The sequence below is a fragment of the Girardinichthys multiradiatus genome, chromosome 21, assembly GCF_021462225.1.
Source record: "Girardinichthys multiradiatus isolate DD_20200921_A chromosome 21, DD_fGirMul_XY1, whole genome shotgun sequence".
Classification (NCBI taxonomy): domain Eukaryota; kingdom Metazoa; phylum Chordata; class Actinopteri; order Cyprinodontiformes; family Goodeidae; genus Girardinichthys; species Girardinichthys multiradiatus.
Genome location: NC_061813.1, coordinates 4,858,881 through 4,882,186, shown reverse-complemented (window position 1 = coordinate 4,882,186; position 23,306 = coordinate 4,858,881).

Sequence of the window (23,306 nt, the reverse complement as noted above, 5' to 3'; positions counted from 1 at the left end):
AATGTGCAATCAATGAAGACTGCCTACCAGGCTGGTCCAATTTAGCCATGAAACCTCCCACACTAAAATGACAGGTGTTTCAGTTTCATTGTCTAACCAGTGTAGGCTTGGCATGAAACACACGAGCAGGATCCAGAAGACAAGACATGGTTTGAAAAATGTTTTTGCAATGAATAACTGAACAGGAGTGTATATATGGAGGGTAAACCAAGTGGAGCAAGGAGACAGATTAGCTTGGAGCAGGTGAACTAAATAAAGTTGATTAACAGAAAACACAATGTGACAGGAGCAAAAGATGGCTTGAACAGAACTCAAATCCAAGGAAACATATTAATAGAACTATAACTAGAAAAACATGAAACAAAAACATAAACAGGAATATAATAAACAGAAGCATGATTCAAAACTTGAGCTGTGAAGAACATATAAAGAAAAAACCCAAAACCAAAAACCAAACAAGCCCAAATCATAACAACCAGTTCCTAAGGCTGTCTTTTAACAATGGTTTTCATATTGCCATGCTCCATAAAGGCCAGAAAATATGAATTTACATTTAAAAATATTTATGATCATTATTCCTCCATCCACCCATCCCTCCATCCATTGTCAATACTGGCTTATACTCAGCAGCGTTTGCTGGGCGATACACAGGGTACATCCTGGATGGGTCGCATGAATACAGTTTGTGGGACATTGAATTTTCTTCTGTGAAATAACAAATCAGTATGTTCATTACCATCAGTTTTTTAAATGTATTTAAAGTGCCTGCATTCTAGACTCATGCATACAGTGTTATCAGACTTCCAAAGGCAAAACATGCATCACAACTATGTAGTGCCTCCAATTCCCCCATTGTTTGTTTTTGACTGTTGGAAGATGCATCAAGCTGGTGTCATTCTAATGAATAAAAAGAGGGAGATCCTCGTAATCTGTCAGTGTCTGAAATGAAGCCACCTACATCGCAGACATCGCAGAGAGGCACACTGCCACTTTAATGCATGTGCCCGATGTCATGGAAATGTCTTTACCTTCAGAACATGTATGTCCAGTACCTTTAAAAATCATACTGAAGTTAGTTGTTTGTAAAACCATGTATATTAATTATTAAAATAAACACATGGCTAGAAAACTGGCAAAAAGAACTTTATTAACTATATATGATGCGCCTGTCATGCCTGGCCAGTGTCTGAGTGTTGTGTTTTGCTCTGTCTCATTGCAGTCTGTGTCACACCTGTTCCTTGCTCCCCTGATTGTCTGGTCTCATCGTTCATTGGTTTCCCTTGCTGTTCTGTCTATATATAAGTTCCTTAATTGCCTTTGTTCCCCGCTGGTTCCATAATGTTTGTTGATACACTGTGTAGCACACCATCATGCCTAGTTTGGTTACTCTGTGTCCTGGTCTGGTTCTGATCCTGCATACTCCTGTTGTCTTGCCTGGTATTGTAAGAAAGCATAATTAAAACTCTACTTACTTTCATTCGCCTTGCTCCTGGCATCTTCTTTGCATGTTGGTCCTACTACAAACCCGAATTATGACAGCTCCAGGCTTTGCAACTGGAATGTGTCTAATCTCTGTCCAGCCTCCTAAGTTATTTTTATAATTTCCTTTGAAAAAAAAGTCATTTACGGTTTGTTTTTATTTGATATTTACCTTTTTTTGAAACATATTTAGTTACTTTGGCTTGTTAAAGTAATTTTTAAATTAAGTAACTTTGTAATTGTAACCCGTTTTAAAGTAACCTGCCCAACACTAAATTAGATACAGGTGGGCTGGATTCAGGGTATAAGAGTAAAGGGGGGTCTATACAAGTGCCGCAGTTTCTATGGTGATTATTTTTTTGATTGAGGTGTCTGATGCTCCTCACTGGTTGCATCTCCTATATGCTGTGCCACATGTACTTGTTTTTATTAAGCTGGTTAAGGTTCATCCTAAAGTAAGCCTCCTACCTTCCTGCCACAATTTTGCATAATTCCTCATATTTACCAACAAATTGTGTGACACTCTGACCCCTTTTCCTTCTACTCCTCCTCCAGCCTATTTCCACCTCCGTGTTTGTTTAGGTGTGAGTTTCCAACCCCAGCTGACAGATGTGGAGGTGCTAACTTCCATTTTCACACCCATCCACTCATCTGCCAGGCCCTCGGGTGACACTGTAGGCTTAGTGGCTGCAGAGGTCTGCCTGCCACAGTCGCTCAGCCATCAGCTGTATTAAGACAGAAGAAGACAAAGCTTGTGTCTGTGACTATTAGCTGGGAAGAAGGTGGTCTCTCATTCAGTTGGGGGCTTAAACATGGGGGAGGGGGGTCATAGTTTAAATAAAAATAAAACGTAATTTTAAAAGAGAGGGGCGGATTTGAGTATACAGTCATATTCAATAAATTAGAATGAGCATTCTGATGAGGCTCATTTGTCAGAAGAAAAGTACCCCTTGAAAATAAAAACCTCCAAATAGAAAGTAAACATACTTTTCATTAATCCTACATTTCTGTAATTAAAATGTTTCAATTGGCTGTAAGCAAAACAAAATCATCATAATTAACAGAAATAAAGGCTTGAAAACATCAATCTCTGCTTAAATAATCTATATAATGTGTTTTACTTGGTGAATAGAGTTACTAAAATAAACGTTTCAATAATATTGTAATTTACTGAATATGACTATACAGTAAACAGTATGTGAGGCACTTTAATTTCTCTCCTTTTTTTGTTGGCAAAACTAAATCAACCTGCATAACAAGGCAAAGAAAATAAAAATTAAGGAAATACATAAACAAAATTAATTTAATATATGTGATTTATTGTAAATTGTGAAAATATATCACAAAAAGAGAGAAAGTGTGCGCATAGTGACATAAATAGGAATCATAAATATTCAGTGCTCAGTATGATGCTAAAACATTTTTACGGTTTGATGCGTTCAAACTTCACCACCATCCCTGGATCTGCTTCTAAAGTTTCACATTTATTTTACTCTTTTGAAAATGAACATTGAGCTTTAGCTTGGAGCAATTCTTAAAGAGGGTTCTTTTCACAGACAGACATGTATGTTTGGGTGTCCGATGAGAGGGAGCCAGTGCATGTCCAAAACACATTTTCAAGCTGATTTAGTAATATTTGAATATCTATTTGCATACTTGATGAAAAGATTTAAAAAAGTACACTACCAGTCAAAGGTTTTGGATACACTTTCTCATTTAATAGTTTTCTTTATGTTTATGACTATTTACATTGTACGTAGATTATCACTGAAGGCATCACAACTGTGTATGAACACATATGAAATTATGTAGCAAATGAAAAATTGTAAAAGAACTAAATATGTTTTATATTTAGATTCTTTAAATAATGTTCATAACTCAGTTCAACTAAAGAATATTAGCATAACACTAAAAATGAATTGGTCAAAAAAGTTATTGATTTCTAATTCAGCAACTAATATTTCCTTAAATATTATTTTACTAAAATAATGATGGCTAATTAAGACAACATTAAGATCAATTGTCCCAAAAAAGTATTGATTTCTAATTCGGCAATCATAAGGATTTAATGATTTGCATTTGAACTGCTTGTTTAAACATATTTAACTTGGAGTTGAATTGTTTCTGTAAATAAATTCTTATATTTTGGACAATATCCCAAAAATTTTTTATTTAAATATTAAATAACATAAAGATAATTTTGCACAACACCAGTGACCTGAAGGAACTGCTAAGAAGAAAAAGAGCCTTCAGGGAGGGAGACAGGGAATTATTGAGGAGTATTCAAACAGAACTTGACGTCAAGATAAGAGACAGCAAGGAGGCATACAGGAAAAAGCTGGAGAACAAACTTCATCAGAACAATATAAGATGTGTGGTAAGGGATGAAGAAGTTCAAAGGCTTCAAGCAGGAGGAGGATCAGACAGATGGAAGTCTGGACAGAGCCTACGAAGTGAACACCTACTTCGAACAGTTCAGGTCAGGAACATGGTTAGCATCTTCCTCTCTTGCCCACAGTGAAACAGACATCCCACTCTTCCTAGACCCAAAGCTTTCCTGTCACACCTCAAATGTTTTATCTTCCATCTTGGCCATGGCTTCTGCAGAATTGTCTCCATCCAAATAAGGAGATGCAGATGCTTCCTTTGCCCCCCCTTCTCGCCTGTTGGTTTCTACAAGTCAGGTGAAGAGGCAGTTGGAGAAAATGAACTGGAACAAGGCTGCAGGTCCTGATGGATTGGCCCCAGGCAGGGCTGGACTGGCCTTCGGGCATAGCGAGCAATGCCCGGTCAGCCGGCGCACATTGTGGGCCGGCATGTCCTGGTATTTGTAAAAACAAAATATATAATAATATTATTTAAATGATAAATGGACTGAACTTATATAGTGCTTTTCCAGTCATACAGACCGCTCAAAGCGCTTTACACTAGCGCCACATTCACCCAATTGCACTCACTAACGCTCACACATTCATACACCGATACACAGATCGGTAGGCAACTTGAGGTTAAATGCCTTGCCCAGGCACATTGACATATGGCAGGAGGAAGCTGGAATCAAACCCACAACCTTCTGATTGCAAGACGACTACTCTTCCTAGTGAGCCACAGTCGCCTAAAATAATGTATTAATTAAATGAATAATTAATTATAAACAAAACAAAAATAACATAAATAAAACTGTTAAGAAATACATTATACCGTCTGTGTCTGCAATGGTAGATAAAATACGACCCATTTGTACATTTTCTTTGAGCTCTACTCATCCCACCTAGCCCTTCCCCTCACCGAGGGGAAATTTTAGCCAAACTTAGGCAAATTTAGCCAAACTGACTGGAGTTGTTGAAGATGTCATTTCGTCTGAAAATGGACAAACCAAAGACAAGCAAGGGGGACGTAGAGAACGGAAGAGAAAAAAGACTCAAAAACCTAGAAGTGGACATCCGACATATTTGGCACCATGAATCCACAGGCTGTTGGGGTGACACACACCAGTAGCACAGAAGAAGATGTAGTTATTTGGTAAGGCTTGGCGAGACGGAGGACCCCGGAATGCAACCGACTAAACATCTTAATTTGTAAGTAAAAGTTTAATTTAAAGCAAAACAAAACTCACTCACAGGTGGAGGCAGAAGCAAACAAACAGACTAAACATGAACAGGTGACAGAGAGAAGTGATTCGTAATGTTTCTGAACAGCAATGTATAAATGGAGCATGATGCAGGTGAAACAAGGAAACTGATGGCATGGTGCAGGTGGACCGAATGAAACTGATCGCAGGTTGACAGATGCAGGGAGAACAAAACTTGACTAGTCAAAACACAAATCCAATAATACAAAGTAGTCAGGAAGACATGATACAGAGAACATAACTAGAAAACAATAATAAACTAAAGTACATTCAGAGAAAAATAATAAACAGAAAGAAAATCCAAAACATAAGCTGGAAATAGGAATAACTAGAATCTTAACAGAAACCAAAACACCATGAATTATAACAAATTAAGGCGAATTTAGAGGAGGAGGAGGTGCTGGGAGACTATACACAGCAGGGCCAGATTGAGGAGGAGGTCATGTTAGCTACTAACAGCCCGGTAAGATGTAGCTGAAACTGTTAGAACTAGCCGAATGAATTAAGCATGAAAAACAAAATTTTTTGTCTTATAAGGAGATGTTTTAGGAGATAAGAAGATGTTGTGGCCTTTGGATGTCTGTGGCTCGGATCTCCACCGTATCTATCCTGGGTCCAGGGGGGCAGGTCTGCGGCTCCTCACACTCACTATTGCATATTTGTATGGAGTAACCTTGTATACACAAATACTCTCATACTCAGACCCACAGGTGTTTAGATTCAGGTGTTAACAGATACAGAAATGTTCAATATTGAGCAGCACTTGTACTCGTACTCGTCGTCTTCCGCTTTATCCGGGACCGGTTCGCGGGGGCAGCAGACTCAGCAGAGACGCCCAGACGTCCCTCTCCCCAGACACCTCTTCCAGCTCCTCCGGGGGGAGCCCAAGGCGTTCCCAGGCCAGCCGAGAGACATAGTCCCTCCAGCGTGTCCTGGGCCATCCCCTGGGCCTCCTCCCGGTGGGATGTGCCTGGAACACCTCCCGAGGAAGGCATCCAGGGGACATCCGGTATAGATACCCGAGCCACCTCAACTGGCTCCTCTCGATGTGGAGGAGCAGCGGCTCTACTCCAAGCACCTCCCGGATGGCCGAGCTCCTCGCCCTATCTCTAATGGAGTGCCCGGCCACCCTACGGAGGAAGCTCATTTCAGCCGCTTGTATCCGGGATCTCGTTCTTTCGGTCATGACCCAAAGTTCATGGCCATAGGTCCATAGGTGAGGGTAGGAACGTAGACTGACCGGTAAATCGAGAGCTTCGCTTTCGGCTCAGCTCTCTCTTCACCACAACGGACCGGCACAGCGCCCCCATTACTGTGGCAGCCGCACCGATCCGTCTGTCAATCTCCCGCTCCAATCTTCCCTCACTCGTGAACAAGACCCCGAGATACTTAAACTCCTCCACTTGAGGCAGGAACTCTCCTCCAACCTGAAGAGGACAAGCCACCCTTTTCCGGTCGAGAACCATGGCCTCGGACTTGGAGGAGCTGATCTTCATCCCAGCCGCTTCACACTCAGCTGCGAATTGCCCCAATGCATTTTGTAGGTCTTGGCTAGAGGGGGCCAGCAGGACCACGTCATCTGCAAAAAGAAGAGACGAAATCCTCTGGTTGCCAAACTAGACCCGCTCCAGCCCTTAGCTGCACCTAGAAATCCTGTCCATAAAAGTTATGAACAGGACCGGTGACAAAGGGCAGCCCTGCCGGAGTCCAACATGCACCGGGAACAGATCCGACTTCGTGCCGGCAATGCGAACCAAACTCCTGCTCCGCTTGTACAAAGACCGGATGGCCCCTAGTAACGGGCCCCCAATTCCATACTCCTGGAGCACCCCCCACAGGACATCATGAGGGACACAGTCGAATGCTTTCTCCAGGTCCACAAAACACATGTGGACCGGTTGGGCAAACTCCCATGAACCTGGTCCAGTGTTCCACGGCCGGGACAAAAACCACACTGCTCCTACTGAAGCCGGGGTTCGACTATCGGTCGGACTCTCCTCTCCAATACCTTGGCATAGGCCTTACCAGGGAGGCTGAGGAGTGTGAGCCCCCTGTAGTTGGAACACACCCACCGGTCACCCTTCTTATGTAGGGGGACCACTACCCCAGTCTGCCAATCCAAAGGCATTGTCCCTGTCTGCCACGCAATGTTGAAGAAGCGTGTCAATCATGACAGCCCCACAACATCCAAAGACTTGAGGTACTCAGGGCAGATCTCATCCAACCCCGAAGTCCTGCCACCGCGGAGCTTTTTAACCACCTTGGTGACTTCAGCCTGGGTGATGAAAGAGTCCAACCCCGAGTCCCCAGCCTCTGTTTCCACCAGGGAATGCGTGATGGCAGGATTGAGGAGATCCTCGAAGCACTCCTTCCACCGGCCGATAATGTCCCCAGTCGAGGTCAGCAGCTCCCCACCCCCACTGTAAACAGTGTTGGCGAAGCACTGCTTCCACCTCCTGAGGCACCGGACGGTTTGCCAGAATCGCTTCGGGGCCAACCGGTATTCCTTCTCCATGGCCTCACCAAACTACTCCCAGGTCCGCGTTTTTGCCTCTGCCACCGTCCGGGCCGCGGCCCGCTTGGCTCCACGGTACCCGTCAGCCGCCTCAGGAGTCCCACAAGCCAACCACAGCCGATAGGACTCCTTCTTCAGCTTGTCAGCGTCCCTTGCTGCCTGCGTCCACCACCGGGTTTGGGGATTGCCGCCGCAACAGGTACCGCAGACCTTACGGCTGCAGCTACGGGCAGCAGCATCGACAAAAGATGGTCTACTCGGACTCTATGTCTCCAACATCCCTCGGAATTTGGTCAAAGCTCTCCCGGAGGTGAGTTGAATACATCCCTGGCCAAGGTGTCCGCCAGATGTTCCCAGCACACCCTCAATATGCGCTTGAGCCTGCCAAGTCTGTCCGGCTTTCTCCTCCCCCAGCGGATCCATATCACCACCAGGTGGTGATCAGTGGACAGCTCAGCCCCTCTCTTCACCCAAGTGTCCAAAACATGCGGCCGAAGGTCTGATGCGTCTGCGTTGTCTGATACGACAACAAAGTCGATCAGTGACTTCCTGCCTAGGGTATCCTGATGCCAAGTGCACTGATGGACACCCTTATGTTTGAACATGGTGTTCATTATGGACAATCCGTGACTAGCACAGAAGTCCAATAAAAAAACACCGCTCGGATTCAGATCGGGTAGGCCATTCCTCCCAATCACGCCTCTCCAACTGTCATTTCCCACGTGGGCGTTGAAGTCCCCCAGCAGAATAATGGAGTCCCCAGGAGGGGCACTATACAGCACCCCCGACAGGGACGCCAAGAAGGCCGGGTAATCCGCACTACGACTCGGCCCGTAGGCTGAAATGATAGGCGGTTCAAGGAGGGGAGCATTTACCACTAAATACATCTTGCATTGATAAATGCACTGATAAGTGCACTTTTTGGTAGAAAAGCTGGTAATATGAACGTTTCTGCAGGTGTAGAAGCAAGCAGGGTGTTATCTTGTATTCTCTTCATCCTTTCTTTCCTCCATTCTATTCTCCTTCTCTCCCCTTTTCCTTTTTGCCCCCCCTTTCTCTTCGTGCTTCTTTTTTTCACCTTTTCATTTCTGTCTCCTTGTTCATAATAACTAATAATTCCAAAGCAGATTTTAATAAAGTTTACTTTTATACATATCAAACAGAGCTTTAAAGCGTTAGTTGTAATGCTTCACTTGTGAAAGTAAATCTGTTGGGCTTTTTCATGGCACTCAGACAAGAATTCTGAGCGCTACTCTGCTGGACAGGACACGGTATAAAAAAAAAAAAGAGAGAGAACATGTTGGCATGGTCAAGCGATGACATCACTTTAGCACTGCCTCGGAAAGGTCGAATTTTGGCCAAATTTTGAATGCTTCTCATCAGAGCATAATTCAGCATGAACAAAGGCAATATGAAAGCTTGCTCATGGTACCGCCTAGTGGCCATGTACGGATTCAAGAAGCGGGCTCGATCGTAGCGTAGTGGAGATGCGGTCACGACATAGGCTGAGTACCGCTAGGCCGTGAGTTCCACCCAATGCCACTTGCTGGTTTGATTGGAATTGGAGTTGTAATTAGCCACCATTGTGTATGACTTTTGAATGAAATGACGGACTACTAAAATTTGCAGTGAGGAATGTTTACTGTCTTTCACAAGATGGCAAACAAATGGGTTGACCTGATGATGTGACATTTGTGTCAACAATTTAAGCTAACAAAATGAAGCTTATAGCTTATTTAGAACTCCTTTAAGTCGTAAATGTATCTATAACTACCATTTGCGGGTAATAGAGCAAACAGGACTGTGACCCCAGAGTTTTGTACTCTTATGTGATGGGTATTCCAGCTGTGACACCTCCTTCCTTGGTTGTCTTAAAAATAGGATAATGCTGTGCATTCTGGGATTCAGTTTTACTAGCCTCTTTGTTTGTGTAGTTGTTGTTCTCCTTCCATGGCTGGGCCGAACAATATAATGTCACTGCAGCGTGATCTTTTTACATTTTCCATAAATTTCACCTGAAAATCAAATATCCATTATGTTTTGTGAGTAGTGTATGAATTTTATTCCCTGCAGTCTTAAAAGTCTAAGGAATAAGCAGTAGCTAAATTTCTTTACATGCCTAGATACAACTAGGCGTAAAACCCAAGTTAATTCTTTTTTCAGGTAAGCGTCACAAATTTGCATTAAACTAGTTCCAACATGAAAACTGACAAGATGTTGTGTCTGTGTGTGTGTGTCTACATAACACTTGTGCTGTTTGATACATACTGTATGTCTCCAACGTATAGAAGCCATAAAGTTCTCCGATCTACATCTAGTTCATGAAAGTTCAAGTTGTAGCATGGCAGTCTGATAAAGTTGGTAAAAAGTCTGAATTTTTAAACCTGTCATAATGTTGATGGCCGACTTGACCCACATTCAGAAAAATACGAAGAAACAGAGAAACGTTTAGTAAAACTTTTATTAAGAAATCTGGTGCAGGAAACCGCAGTAGCAGGGAGACTGAAAAAAAGAATGAATGCTGGTGAACAACCCACAACTGAAATTCTCAAATATGTTCTATGGAGAAAGCTTACATAGGGTAGAGTTAAGTCCGCCAGGGAGAGAGGTTGTGATCTTGGTAAGAGGTGGCTATGCAGCACTGCTGTAGCAGGTGAGTCCTGAGAGGCTTGGAGGAGGGTGGACAGGGTTTGCATGAAGCTGTGAGAACAATCTCTAATCTGGTTGCCAGTGGAACAAAAACAAGAATGCAGAGTCCAAAAAACTATTGGAAAGTTCCTTTAGATATCTCACATGAGCGAGGCTTGGTCAACCTGAGACAAAAACAAAACATTAGTCAAGGAACAAGAATTAGAATCTTCTCAGACAAGCAATAATCAAAACCATGATTGGCCAGGTAAAATACCACGAAGAGGCAAAACACTCAGGCGTCGAAGTACTGGCTCGCCTCCTTCTTATAGTCCTCCAGCTGATGACAATCTTGCGAAACACCTGACGACCAGCTCCTCAGCTCCTAACTGGTGGAAGAGGGTTAGTAGGAGGCAAAAATGACCAGGATCTGACAAAACCTAGGTTTTGCAGTAAGATGTTCCAGCTTAATGAGGTTCGCTAATGAAACATCAGAACATGACACAGTCTGTTACAGATTTTCTGTTGCGCTTTAATGATATTTGGCAGAAATAGAATGAAAGAGTGACTACTGTACCACTGTGAAGTCCATCTACATATTTGAGGAATCTGTGTTGTTTAATGACGCTAATTCACATCATACCTATATTTGCACAAATCTGATGTGCTATATTCAAACAAGTTCTAGTTTAACATCTGACAAGGAATAACAATTAACACTTTCAATTCAGTAACTTTAGAGATTGCTTACTACATGATGTACCTCCTTATGCAAACTTACTGAAAATGTACATTTCACTGTATGTATGATTTATTTAAATTATTGACCACTTTTATTTTTTAGCTTTTGTTTATGCTGAACTGATTTTGACTGGATTTACACATATTTTCAGTTGGCAAACCCCCTAACATGTCTGTGATTTAGGGGACCAGGACTGGGATTTCCCTTTATATCCTATGCTATGTTCCTACCTCTAAATTAATCCCAAGCAATCACAGGATTTAAAGACACTGATGGACATTCTGGTTAAACTGAAACATGAATAGATGCCTTCTAATAGCAGCACCTATAACAAAATCTACCGACCTTTGGTGACTTATCTGTATGACTGTGGGAATTATGTTAGATTCATGATATGACCATTCTCTTCTTTCCTTAAAGCCTTTTGTGATTCTGCTTTTTCCATCATCTATGACGGGTGAAATACTGCCAGCTGTAGAATTAAGGAGCATTCTGATGAATGAGGTCTTTCTAAACCAGGTGTTTCATTTTGAATGGGAGTCAAAGCCAGTGATAGCACACTAAATGAGTTATTTTACTACTTTTTGTCTACAGTGACATGAATTTAAATCAGAATCTGAATTGCTCCCAATGGATCCAACTGTGGCAATGGAAAAGCTCTGAAAAGGAGCTGTGCACCCGTCTTTCCTTCGTTTTTGGAAATGAAATGAAAAATGTGATAGCACCACACAACATCACTTAGATGTGAGTGATTTGTAACCATTGTAGCATCTAGTGAATATAATTAAAGGTTAATCGCTTTAGCTTTTTTCTCTCTTTGCCTCTGCTTTTCCTTAAATGAACTTATATTTTACAGCTTTTTATGTTTTCTGATCCTTTTCTAAGCTGGTATTGCGTTGCTAAAACAGACACTATTGTGAGTTAGAGTGCAAGCCATATCTCCAAAACCTGGTTAAGTATGGGTGGTGTTAATACCAGATAATGAAAGAGTATTTGCCCTCTTTCAGATTTTTTTTTTTTTTTTGGTTTTAGTTTCTGATCAACACAAAAATATCAAAGAGAAAGTATGTTGGGCCCAACCATGGGAGAAAAACAAAACGGCACTGCATGACTAGAGAACAAAAGAGAGTGGTAAAGAACTCTGAATTCCAGAATTCACAGCATTAACCCATTCTCAAGCACAGCTCCCAGAAAGGAGGAGTTCCAAACAACTGTTTCCCCTGTGACATCATAAAGCTACTGAACTCTTTGTGCAGCAGCATTTCTTTCACTTTGCCCACAGCTCTCTAAATGCTGCATTCTCTATGTTGACATTCCATTCCACTCCCCTTAGAGAAGTGGGCATGGGAAATGCTGCTCTGAACAATGAACATGAGCTCCAGCCCGAGTAGACGCTTACCCTAGCCAGTAGACCGAAAGTGACTGCCACGCAACCCATTACAGTGCTCTACTGTTTATCAAAACAGTTCACAATAAGAGGTTGTGTTAGGGCAGTGAAAATTAGATTAGGATAAAACAATTAAAATATTGTTTATTTCATTCAGTTTTGCTTTGTTTTGATGCTAAAACTGTGTCGGGCCAGAGCTAGGAGCTGAGGCTATAGGTGACTCAAACCTTATCTCAATGAGTTGGTTTAAGCACTGATAGTCCAGTAACGCGAGTTTTTTCCGTTCTGTGTTTTCCCTTGCTTTCCTCTCATTAACCTGCATAAAGAATTTATGCATAGTCCGTATAAACATGATTAATTGTGTCTCCATTATCCCAGCTGCTAATGATAAAGCTCTGATAATGCTAAGTTGGTTGCCACCATTGGTTCTGCTTTGTTTACAACATAGCTTGTTCTGTTTGCGCTGCCATCAGCTGTAGCACACTGCCAGTACTCACACACATTAATATAATAATAGAATTTACATAAAGCTAAGAACTAAAGAAGCAGAAACTAAATATAGGCTAAAAGATAATAAAATAAAAATGAGAAGTATTCTAAGGTTATATGAAAATAATATTATGCAACAAGAGATGTTAATGAGCACAATAAGAAAGATATGGAATATTCAAATTAGTATTATGAAACACAGCATAAGTAAATTAGAATATCCAACCTATTTTACTGACAAAGGTATTGAGAATAATAATAATAATAATATGAATGAAACAACAAATAGCTTTAATGCATTCTTTGTAAATCTAGGACTAAACCTTGCCTGAACCAGAACAGAGCACACAACTTTGAAAATTTTATAGACAGAAATGTTCCTTAATCCTGTTACAGAAAATGAATTACCGTATTTTCCGCACTATAAGGCGCACCGGATTATAAGGCGCACCTTCAATGAATGGCCTATTTTAGAACTTTTTTCATATATAGGGCGCACCGGATTATAAAGCGCATAGAATAGAAGCTACTGCAGTCAAACGTTTGACTGGGGTTGCGTTATGCATCCACTAGATGGAGCTGTGCTAAAGAGAATGTCAGATAAGTCAGTCAGTCAAACTTTATTAATACACTACAAACCAGCGTTCTGATAACTCCATTCACTCCCATGGTAAGGTCTCCTCTACATAGAATTCTATTGAATAGAGCCAACCGCACGTTAGGAATGCATTGGAGTCTATGAAGTTGAAGTTGAAATCAAACGTTAGTTAAAACGGGAAAGGGAACTTTTCCCTGATTCAGTAAACACGTAAAAAAAACAGTTTGATGCACTAAATCAAACGTTGGTACTGTTAACCTTTCCTGTTTCTGTCCCCTGACCATAGTCTGATGACACAGGGGAGACGCTTTCTCCAGGGCCGAAGTTACTAGTTTCCTTGGGGTTAACTCCCTCACTCATACATTGCTGAGTTGAGCATGAAGAAACAGCATCAAAACACTGAGTTGTTGACGAGATTCGGGGTTCTTTTTAATGACTTTGCAGCACGTAAAAACCATCTCTACCCACCCCACACACACAATAATACCGACGTCATTCCTTCACTCTTGATTCTCAGCTACGGCAGCACACAGTGCCACCTCTGTCCGGAGGAGTAATGTCAACATCTTCCATACACACACGAAACATACACCCCACACACTGAGCTTCTAATCACATATAGTTCAGGCAATTCCTGCAACAGTACATTCAAACGTTATACACACACAAGTGGTGTTGGACTAGGAGTAAGCACAGTACAGGTGTTTACCGCTATTACTTCGGCGACGCCCCTGACTACGGTAGCCGTAATGCTGCAAGCGGTGCGGCTTTGTAGTTTACCAGTCGTACTGAAACATTTTGACAGAGCGCCGTGTACAACCAGTATGGATCAACCAATTAACCAATTGATCCATATATAAGGCTCTCCGGATTACAAGGCGCACTGTCCTTTTTTGAAAAAATTAAAGGTTTTTAAGTGCGCCTTATAGTGCGGAAAATACGGTACTCGATATAGCTAAAAAATGTAACAACAAAAGATCCGCTGATTTAGTCAGCATTGATAAGTGTTTGATTAAACATGTAATTAAGGGAATTTTAGTTCCACTGACACATGCAGTATTTGTTTTTTTTCTCGTTTCCAACTGGTTCATTTCCCAGTAAAATTAAAATAGCCAAGGTAATACCCCTGGTAAAGACGTTTACCAACTACAGACATGTTTCTCTGCTGCCACAATTTTGCCACAAAAAGATATTAGAAAAACTATTTAATGATAAGTGAGAATATTTTTAGAAAACCATAATTTAATCAGCCCAAATCAACTTAGTTTTTGTTGATAACAGCCAACAATGGCCATACTAGAAGCTATTGAATATATTACAACTTCTATTCATGATACAAAAAACTATTAGAGCGTTCATTGACATTAAAAAAGCTTTTGAAAAAGAAGGTAATTATTCATAGGAGGTTGCCTCTCTGGTTTAAGGAAGAACTGTGTACTTTAAAGCACTATGTTTGAAAAATGTAGAGAAAATGGTGCTCTACACACCGAGAGGACTACTGCCCAATCTGGAAAAAATAGTCTACTGTTGTATAAAAAGAGCAGCTTGGTGAACAAGCTGTTCAAATTAGAACAGCTTATTTCTTATCATTAATATAAGAAAATAAGAATAATCCTAGATTTCTTTTTAGTACAATTGCTAAACTTGCATAGTCATAGCTTTGTTGAGCCATCGATTCCCTTAGCTCTCAGCAGTCAGGAATTTATGGGATTCCATTTAAATAAAATAGATTATGTTAAAAATAAATCATTGGCATACTCCCAAACTTGTCTACTTCATCCTCAGTAATTTAGAGAGCATTGGAGGTACATGTAGAAGCTGTTTGGACTGTTCTGATCCAGTGGATCTTCCTGAGTTATCAAAAAAATTACCTTCATCTAAACATTTAACCCAATCGCAACCAAATTATTTAGGGACATGTTCTCTTTGATCACCAGCTCCATTTTAGATATGATTAATATGTCTTTAGTAAATGGATATGTACCACAGGATTTTAGGGTAGCTGTAATTAAACCTTTACTTAGAAAACCCTCACTTGATCAAGATGACCTAATAAATCACAAACCTACAGTACAGACCAAAAGTTTGGACACACCTTCTCATTCAAAGAGTTGTCTTTATTTTCATGACTGTGAATACTGTAGCTTCACACTGAAGGCATCAAAACTATGAATTAACACATCTGGAATTATATACTGAACAAAAAAGTGTGAAACAACTGAAAATATGTCTTATATTCTAGGTTCTTCAAAGTAGCCACCTTTTGCTTTGATTACTGCTACGCACACTCTTGGCATTCTGTTGATGAGCTTCAAGAGGTAGTCACCTGAAATGGTTTTCACTTCACAGGTGTGCCCGTCAGGTTTAATAAGTGGGATTTTAAGCTTTATAAATGGGGTTGGGACCATCATTTGTGTGTGCACGAGGTGAATACAGTACACAGCTGATAGTCCTATTGAATAGACTGTTAGAATTTGTATTATGGCAAGAAAAAAGCAGCTAAGTAAAGAAAAACAAGTGGCCATCATTACTTTAAGAAATGAAGGTCAGTCCTGTCATAGTGTGGTTTGCGGGAGGACCAAAGTGCAGACAAGAGCTGGGCAGCAACATGTTCTAAAAGGTTTTAGCTTGATTTCCAGAGGTTTTTAAAAGAAACCAAACAAGGAACTGCAGATACAAACAGAGTCCTGATCCAAAAACTTACAAAAGGTTTTGAAGGCATATGGAAAAAACTCAGCACGAATACGTGGGCTGAGAACGGGGTATGACAAACACAAGGAACCAGCAACCAACAATGACAAAAAACCAACTAATATACTGAGGGACAACAAAGGGCAGGTAATCAGAGAAAACAGGGAACAGGTGTGACAAGGAGGCAGGGAGGCAGAAGGAATAGGTGAAACAAATACAAAGACTGAAACAAATACAAAGACTGAGCATGGGCAAAGTAACTAATAAACAGAAACACAGACCAAGCAAACCTATAGACAAAGATAAATAATCAGATGGGGAATAAGAAAACGAGAATAATCATGACTAAAGTATACAGAGAAACTAGAGAGAACATAGGAACAACAATAACAACCTAAGAACAAACAAAGAACCCATAAAGAAAACCTGAATACAAAATAAACAAACCAAACCACACTGACTGAATTAACTGGAGAGGAAACAGAAAATAAACTAGTAAACAAGAAGAGTGCAAAGGAACAAATAATAAAACACAAAGATACTAAAGAGAAATAAAACTAGAGAATCCAGGGAAGACCAAGAACTATAATAATTACAATAATAATGTGCAAGCTCCACACACAGCCCCGCTCTAAGCACCCCGCCGCACCCCGCTCCCCCACCACACAGCGCGCCGCAATGGCAAGACAAGGGCCCCGCACAACGCCACCCCCCCCCACTGGTGCAACAGGGCACACCCCACCGAGCACCGCACCCACAACAGGACCCCTGACCCCGCACCATGATGGGACAAACTCACCCACCAAGAAGTCCCCGGCCAGCGGCAGGCACCCAGGGCCAGTGTCCCCCACCACAACCCCCTCAGCCACAAAAAACACTACATCACTGCCACTGCAACGACCGCCCAGGGAGAAACACTATCCAGCTCACCTCCACCATCGCCGCCCAGCCGATCAAAACGCCGGTGACCCCACATCCTAGAAGAGGACACAACCCCTCCACCCCACAGGCTGCAGCCCCTCCACGCCACCCCCCACCCCCTCCTGCAGACCCTTCGTCCCACCAGCAGAATGTGCTCCTTGAAGGAAGGAGCCACATAGGGTTTAATTCCAAGGAGATGAGTTTCCCTCCTTGTGATTCAGTCGACTAACGGTTTTAATTTTCCCTTCCTTGACGATGAAAAGTTACAGTTTTTTTTTCTTGATTTGATCACGGAAGCTAGATTCCCCCTCCCCTCATTTTTCATCAGACCTGATCCATCCTCAGCTGGTGGAGAGAAGAAATCAATGCCAAAGTAATTTCCTTCTTTTCATATTAAACTGGATAGGTGCATTTAGAGGTCTGGGCAGGATAAGGCATAGTGAAGGTGATTTAGAATCACCAGTAGTTAGTCTAAGGTAGTAACTTGTTGCATGCAATACTGATTGAAGTGTTTTATGCTGAGCTGTGTTCTGATTTGCTGCGCAAAACTGCTGCTGAATCATGCGTGGTTAATGTATGTCCGGCTGATCTCAAATCAGCCACAAGTTATAAGTTGGATTTTAAAAGATTTTTCATTCAAAGCAACTGCAGTCTGTACCTCGTGGTCTGACCACTCTTTGTTCCAGTTTTATTGCTGGAGATTTTCCACTGAGTTCCCGCCTCAGAGTTTTATGACTCTTTGTTCAAGATTTAGGGCGTTCAGCTGGTTGTGGCTAAAGGGGCATGGCCCCACCATCTACCAGCTGATCACTGCAATCAAGACATCAGAACACCAGGAGGACTTCTCTTTCCATTTAACCCAAATTACACATTTTGTCCATAAAACTACTGGTTTGATCTTCATAGACACTAAAAGCGCATATAATTTTATTTTATTATTATTGTTAGGTAGTCATTTTTATTCCCTTTGTGTAAAATAGTGCTTGTTAGTTAGGTGAAGGTTTTTGGACCAGAATAATGGTATATCAGGATTATTTGGCTACAATAAATCTTCATATATATAATTAAGAGAAGCGCGTGTTTATTTCATGCAAGAGTGATTTATCTGTCAAAACAAGGTTGAAGTTCCCCAAGCCTTACTTCTATATAGTTTTCTCTCGCTTAGTTCTTCATGTTTATTTTCCTCCTTCCCGGTTTATTATTTAAGTATAGTTCTCTTTGTTTAGTTTCTCATGTTTATTTCTCTTCTGTCAGATGATTAGTTGCAGTCAGTCACTTAGTGTTTGTTTGCTTTGTTAGTTAGTTCCTTCTTGTGGCCCTTCTGTTTAGTAATTCTGTTCATTTATGCCTAGGTTCTTGTTGTAACTTTCCCCAGCAGGGCTGTGATACTTAGTTTTGGTTAGTTAGTTATTTTCCCTGTATCCGTAGTTCCTTTCTGTTTATTGTTATTGTTTTTTCCCCAAGTTTGTTATTTTATATAGTTCTCTTTGCTCTGCGTTGCCCTGCGATGGACTGGCGACTTGTCCAGGGTGTACCCTGCCTCTCGCCCATAGACTGCTGGAGATAGGCAACAGCCCCCCCCGTGACCCACTATGGAATAAGCGGCAGAAAATGACTGACTGACTGACTGACTGACTGACTCTTTGCTCTGTCCCTCATGTTGTTTTCCCTCTGCTTGTAATTAGTCACATTCCCTCCCCAGTCTCCCAGCTCCTCCTGTTCCTCACCTGTTACCACTTCCATCTGATTACTTGCCTTCCTCTCTCATTTCACACTCCACTTCCCCCTGTTTATTAGCTGGTTTGTCTGTTATACTCCTCGCGGGTACCTCATGTTATGTCACGTCACTTGTTGTCTTTCCGAGTTCCTCCTTGTGGTTTGTTTCTGTTTGCCTCCTGAACTTACGCTTTGTACTCTGCCTACCTCCCTGTAAGTCAGTTACCTTCATATTCGTCTACACACCATGCAGCCTCCTCGCCATGTTCTGCATTGTGGTCCTGCCACCAAACGCTCAACCTTGACATGCTAGCAGAGTATTTCGTCTGTGAATCTCCAGCAAACTTGTAAGTGCTGAACTACGAGCCTTTATTAAAGTTGATCTTACTCTACAATATGCCGAGAGCTAGTCCCTGTTTGCATTTTGGTCCAAAACTACCGCAGAGTGTGACAGTACTATGTACACCATAATTTCCTCATTTTTATTTAGTTAACTATAATTCCAAACAGATAGGACCAGTTAATTTAATTAATAGAAGGGTACAGTTTACATGCCAAGGTGGCATATTTGATCCAGAAGGGAGATATTTAATAATCAACATAAACATAAACAACAAAGACTCATGTACAGCTGATGTATACAATACAAATGTGTATGACTCCAACTTGGTCACAAGGCTCGAAAAGATAACCCCTCATATTATACATTCTGACCATACTGGATTTATGAAATCAATATGCTATAAATAAAACAGGAGGACTCCTCAACCTAATGGCAACAATCAGAACTAGAAACCTGCAAGCAACTTTGAAGGCCCTCGCACCCTCAGCGAACCTCGGGCTGTTGAGCAACCGCAGGAGCCTGGCATCACCTCATACACGCCACATACGATGACACCGCGTCACTTTAACACGTCGCCAGTAGGTGGCACTTTGAGCAACATGTCATATGATCTTCGGTCATGCAGAGTATCGGTCTGGCAAAAAGCATTGAAAATTTGGAGTAATTCGGATCTTCCAGAAGGACGCCGCAGTCGCCTGTTTGTTTGTGGGCGGGGCTAAAACAACATCATCAATTGACTGTCAAAATGTGCATCATTAAGTCATGATCATGTATACTACATTTCAAGTGGATCCGATGATGTACGAGGGAGATATAATCCTTGAAGTGTCCTAGGGGGCGCTATTGATCCAAATTCCAATTAAATCCAATAGAGATGTTTGGGGGTTGACAAAGGTCAAGCATATTCAGTTTGGAGTGAATCGGACCATGCATGTGTAATTTAGAGCCAAACGTATGGCCGTGGCGTTACATCATAATACGCCACGCCATCATAGGCACACCCTCCAGCTAAAGCAGTAAGTACTGGCGACTGTCTAAGAGCATCATGTTATCTGTTACTTGGGACAGTTTAACATTGATAAGGTGAAGATCATCAAACATTGATTCTGAAAAGGAAAACGGGCCACTTCCTGTTTTCAGGGGGCGGGGCTTTGATGATGTCAGCATCTGACCAGTGAAAATTGTTCAGGCCTAGAGGCAGATCAATCCCAGAAGCTTTGATGTGTCTGTGACTTTCCTTGTAGGCGTTATGTCAATTTAGTATTTTATTGCGAGAAGTCATATTTTGAGGCGTGGCCACGCCCACACGCTTTCATGTATCAAAAAGCTTTTGATAACTTTTGATCCCCAATGCCTTAAGAGTATACTGAGTGATTTTCAAGTCTCTAAGTAAAAAGCTGTAGGAGGAGTTTGCTCACATACGTGGGCTAGAAACGCCCAAAAAAGGGTCCAAATGCCAAGTTCAATTCAAATTGGCCGACTTCCTGTGGGGTTTGGACCAATGCTCCAAGATACTTTTTTGTAGAACCTGAGAAGGTACATATGTGTCCCAAATTTCAGAATCGTCGGTTAAAGCATGGCTTGGGGCTGATTTTTAAAGATATTCTAGGGGGCGCTGTGGACGAATTAGGGCACGCCCACCAAATATGTTATCAGATCTCTGTTGGTGACTGGACAAGGATCAATAACATTGAATTTGATGTAGATCAGATGATGTATGTGGAAAATAGAGCCAAACGTATGGGCATGGCGTGACGTCTGACTTCGGCGCGCCATCATAGCCACACCCTCCAGCTACAACAGTAAGTACTGGCGACTGTCTCAGACCATGATGTTATCTGTTACTTGGGACAGTTTCACATTGATTAGGGGAAGAACATCAAACATTGACTCTCTAAAGGAAAACGTGACACTTCCTGTTCTGAGGGGGCGGGGCATCAATGATGTCAGCATCTGATCAGTGAATATTGTTCAGGCCTAGAGGCAGATCAATCCCAGAAGGTTTCATGTCTCTGTGACTTTCCTTGTAGAAACTATAAGAGATTCGCCCACGCGCTTTCATGTATCAAAAAGCTTTTGATAACTTTTGATCCCCAATCCCTTAAGAGTATACTGAGTGATTTACAAGTCTCTAAGTAAAAATCTGTAGGAGGAGTTCGCTCAGATATGCGGGCTAAAAACGGGCAAAACTGGGTCAAAATGGCAACTTCATTCCAAAATGGCCGACTTCCTGTTGGGTTTGGACCAATGCTCCAATAGAGTTTTTTGTAGGTCCTGAGAATATGTGTCCCAAAATTCAAATTCCTCGGTCAAAGCATGGCTTGGGGCTGATTTTTTAAAATTTTGTAGGGGGCGCTGTGGACGAATTAGGCCACGCCCACTGAATATGTCATCAGATCTTTGTTGGGGATTGAACAAGGATCAATCACAGAATTTGGTGCAGATCAGATGATACATGTTGAATTTAGAGCCAAACGTATGGCCATGGCGTGACGTCTGACTTCACCGCGCCGCCATGGCCACGCCCTTTTATGAAAAGTCACTGTGCTTCAAACTAAGTTAGACCCACTAGTTATCTGTCTTCTGACACACTTTGAAGTTGATTGAGTCAAGAGGGTCAGAGAGGCACCTTTCCAAGTGAAAAAAGTGACTTCCGGTTCTGAGGGGGCGTGGCTTTATTGATGTCAGCATAAGACCCCATAGGATTGTCGGGAACCCAAAGGTCCTCCTTGATGCCAACATTGATGTGATTTGGAACTTCTTTCGACGCAAACGCCAAGTTCGTGCCCCGGCCACGCCCCCTAAACATGGCCAAAAACTCACGATTTTGATCACTTTTAATCCTCCATCCCTTATCTGCAAGTAGACCAAATATGAAGCCAATAGCTCAAAATCCCTAGGAGGAGTTCGTTAAAGTTCGAGGTGAGTAAAAGTGAAAAACGGGCAAAAATCGGCCTTTGACCCAAAATGTCCGACTTCCTGTGCATTTTAGGGCATACCCTGAGGAGACTTTTTTTCTTGGTTTGAGGAGTTCTAGCATTGTGCCGATTTTCAGATCTGTACGAGTTACGGTTCGGGCTATCTCACGTTTGGGGGCGTGGCTAAGTTGTTTGGCCACGCTCACTGGCAACGACATTAAGGAACCAAAATCTTACGCGGGGGACAATTTTGGGTGAAGTTTGGTGAGTTTTGGGGTATGGCAAAGTCCCCATATTGCCCCGCAAACACGCAACGGAATAAAGAATAAGAATTCCTGCGATTACAATAGGCCCTTACAGTTTTGCAGTTTTCCTGCTCAGGCCTAATAAAGAATAACTAGAAACCTGCAAGCAACTTTGAAGGCCCTCGCACCCCTCAGCGCAACTCGGGCTGTTGAGCGACCGCAGGAGCCTGGCATCACCTCATACACGCCACCGACGATGACACTGCTTCACTTCAACACGTCGCCAGTAGGTGGCACTTTGAGCAACATGTCATATGATCTTCGGTCATGCAGAGTTTCAGTCTGGCAAAAAGCATTCAAAATTTTGAGTAAATCGGACCTTCCAGATGGAAGCTGCACTCACTTGTTTGTTTGTGGGTGGGGCTAAAACGACATCATCAATTGACTGTGTCAACATGTCCATCATTAAGTCATGATCATGTATACTACATTTCAAGTGGATCCGATGATGTATGAGGGAGATATAGCCCTTGAAGTGTCCTAGGGGGCGCTGTTGATCCAAATTTAAATGTAATCCAATAGAGCTGTTTGGGGGCTGACAAAGATCAAGCATATTTGGTTTTGAGTGAATTGGACCATGCATGTGTAATTTAGAGCCAAACGTATGGCCGTGGCGTGACATCAGAATTCGCCACGCCATCATATTCACACCCTCCAGCTAAAGCAGTAAGTACTGTCGACTGTCTAAGAGCATCATGTTATCTGTTACTTGGGACAGTTTCACATTGATTAGGTGAAGAACATCAAATATTGACTCTGTAAAGGAAATCGTGATACTTCCTGCTCTCAGGGGGCGGGGCTTCGATGATGTCAGCATCTGATCAGTGAATATTGTTGAGGCCTAGAGGCAGATCAATCACAGAAGGTTTCATTTGTCTGTGAGTTTCCTTGTAGGAGCTATGTCAATTTTGTTTTTTATGGCGAAAGGTCAGATTTTGAGGCT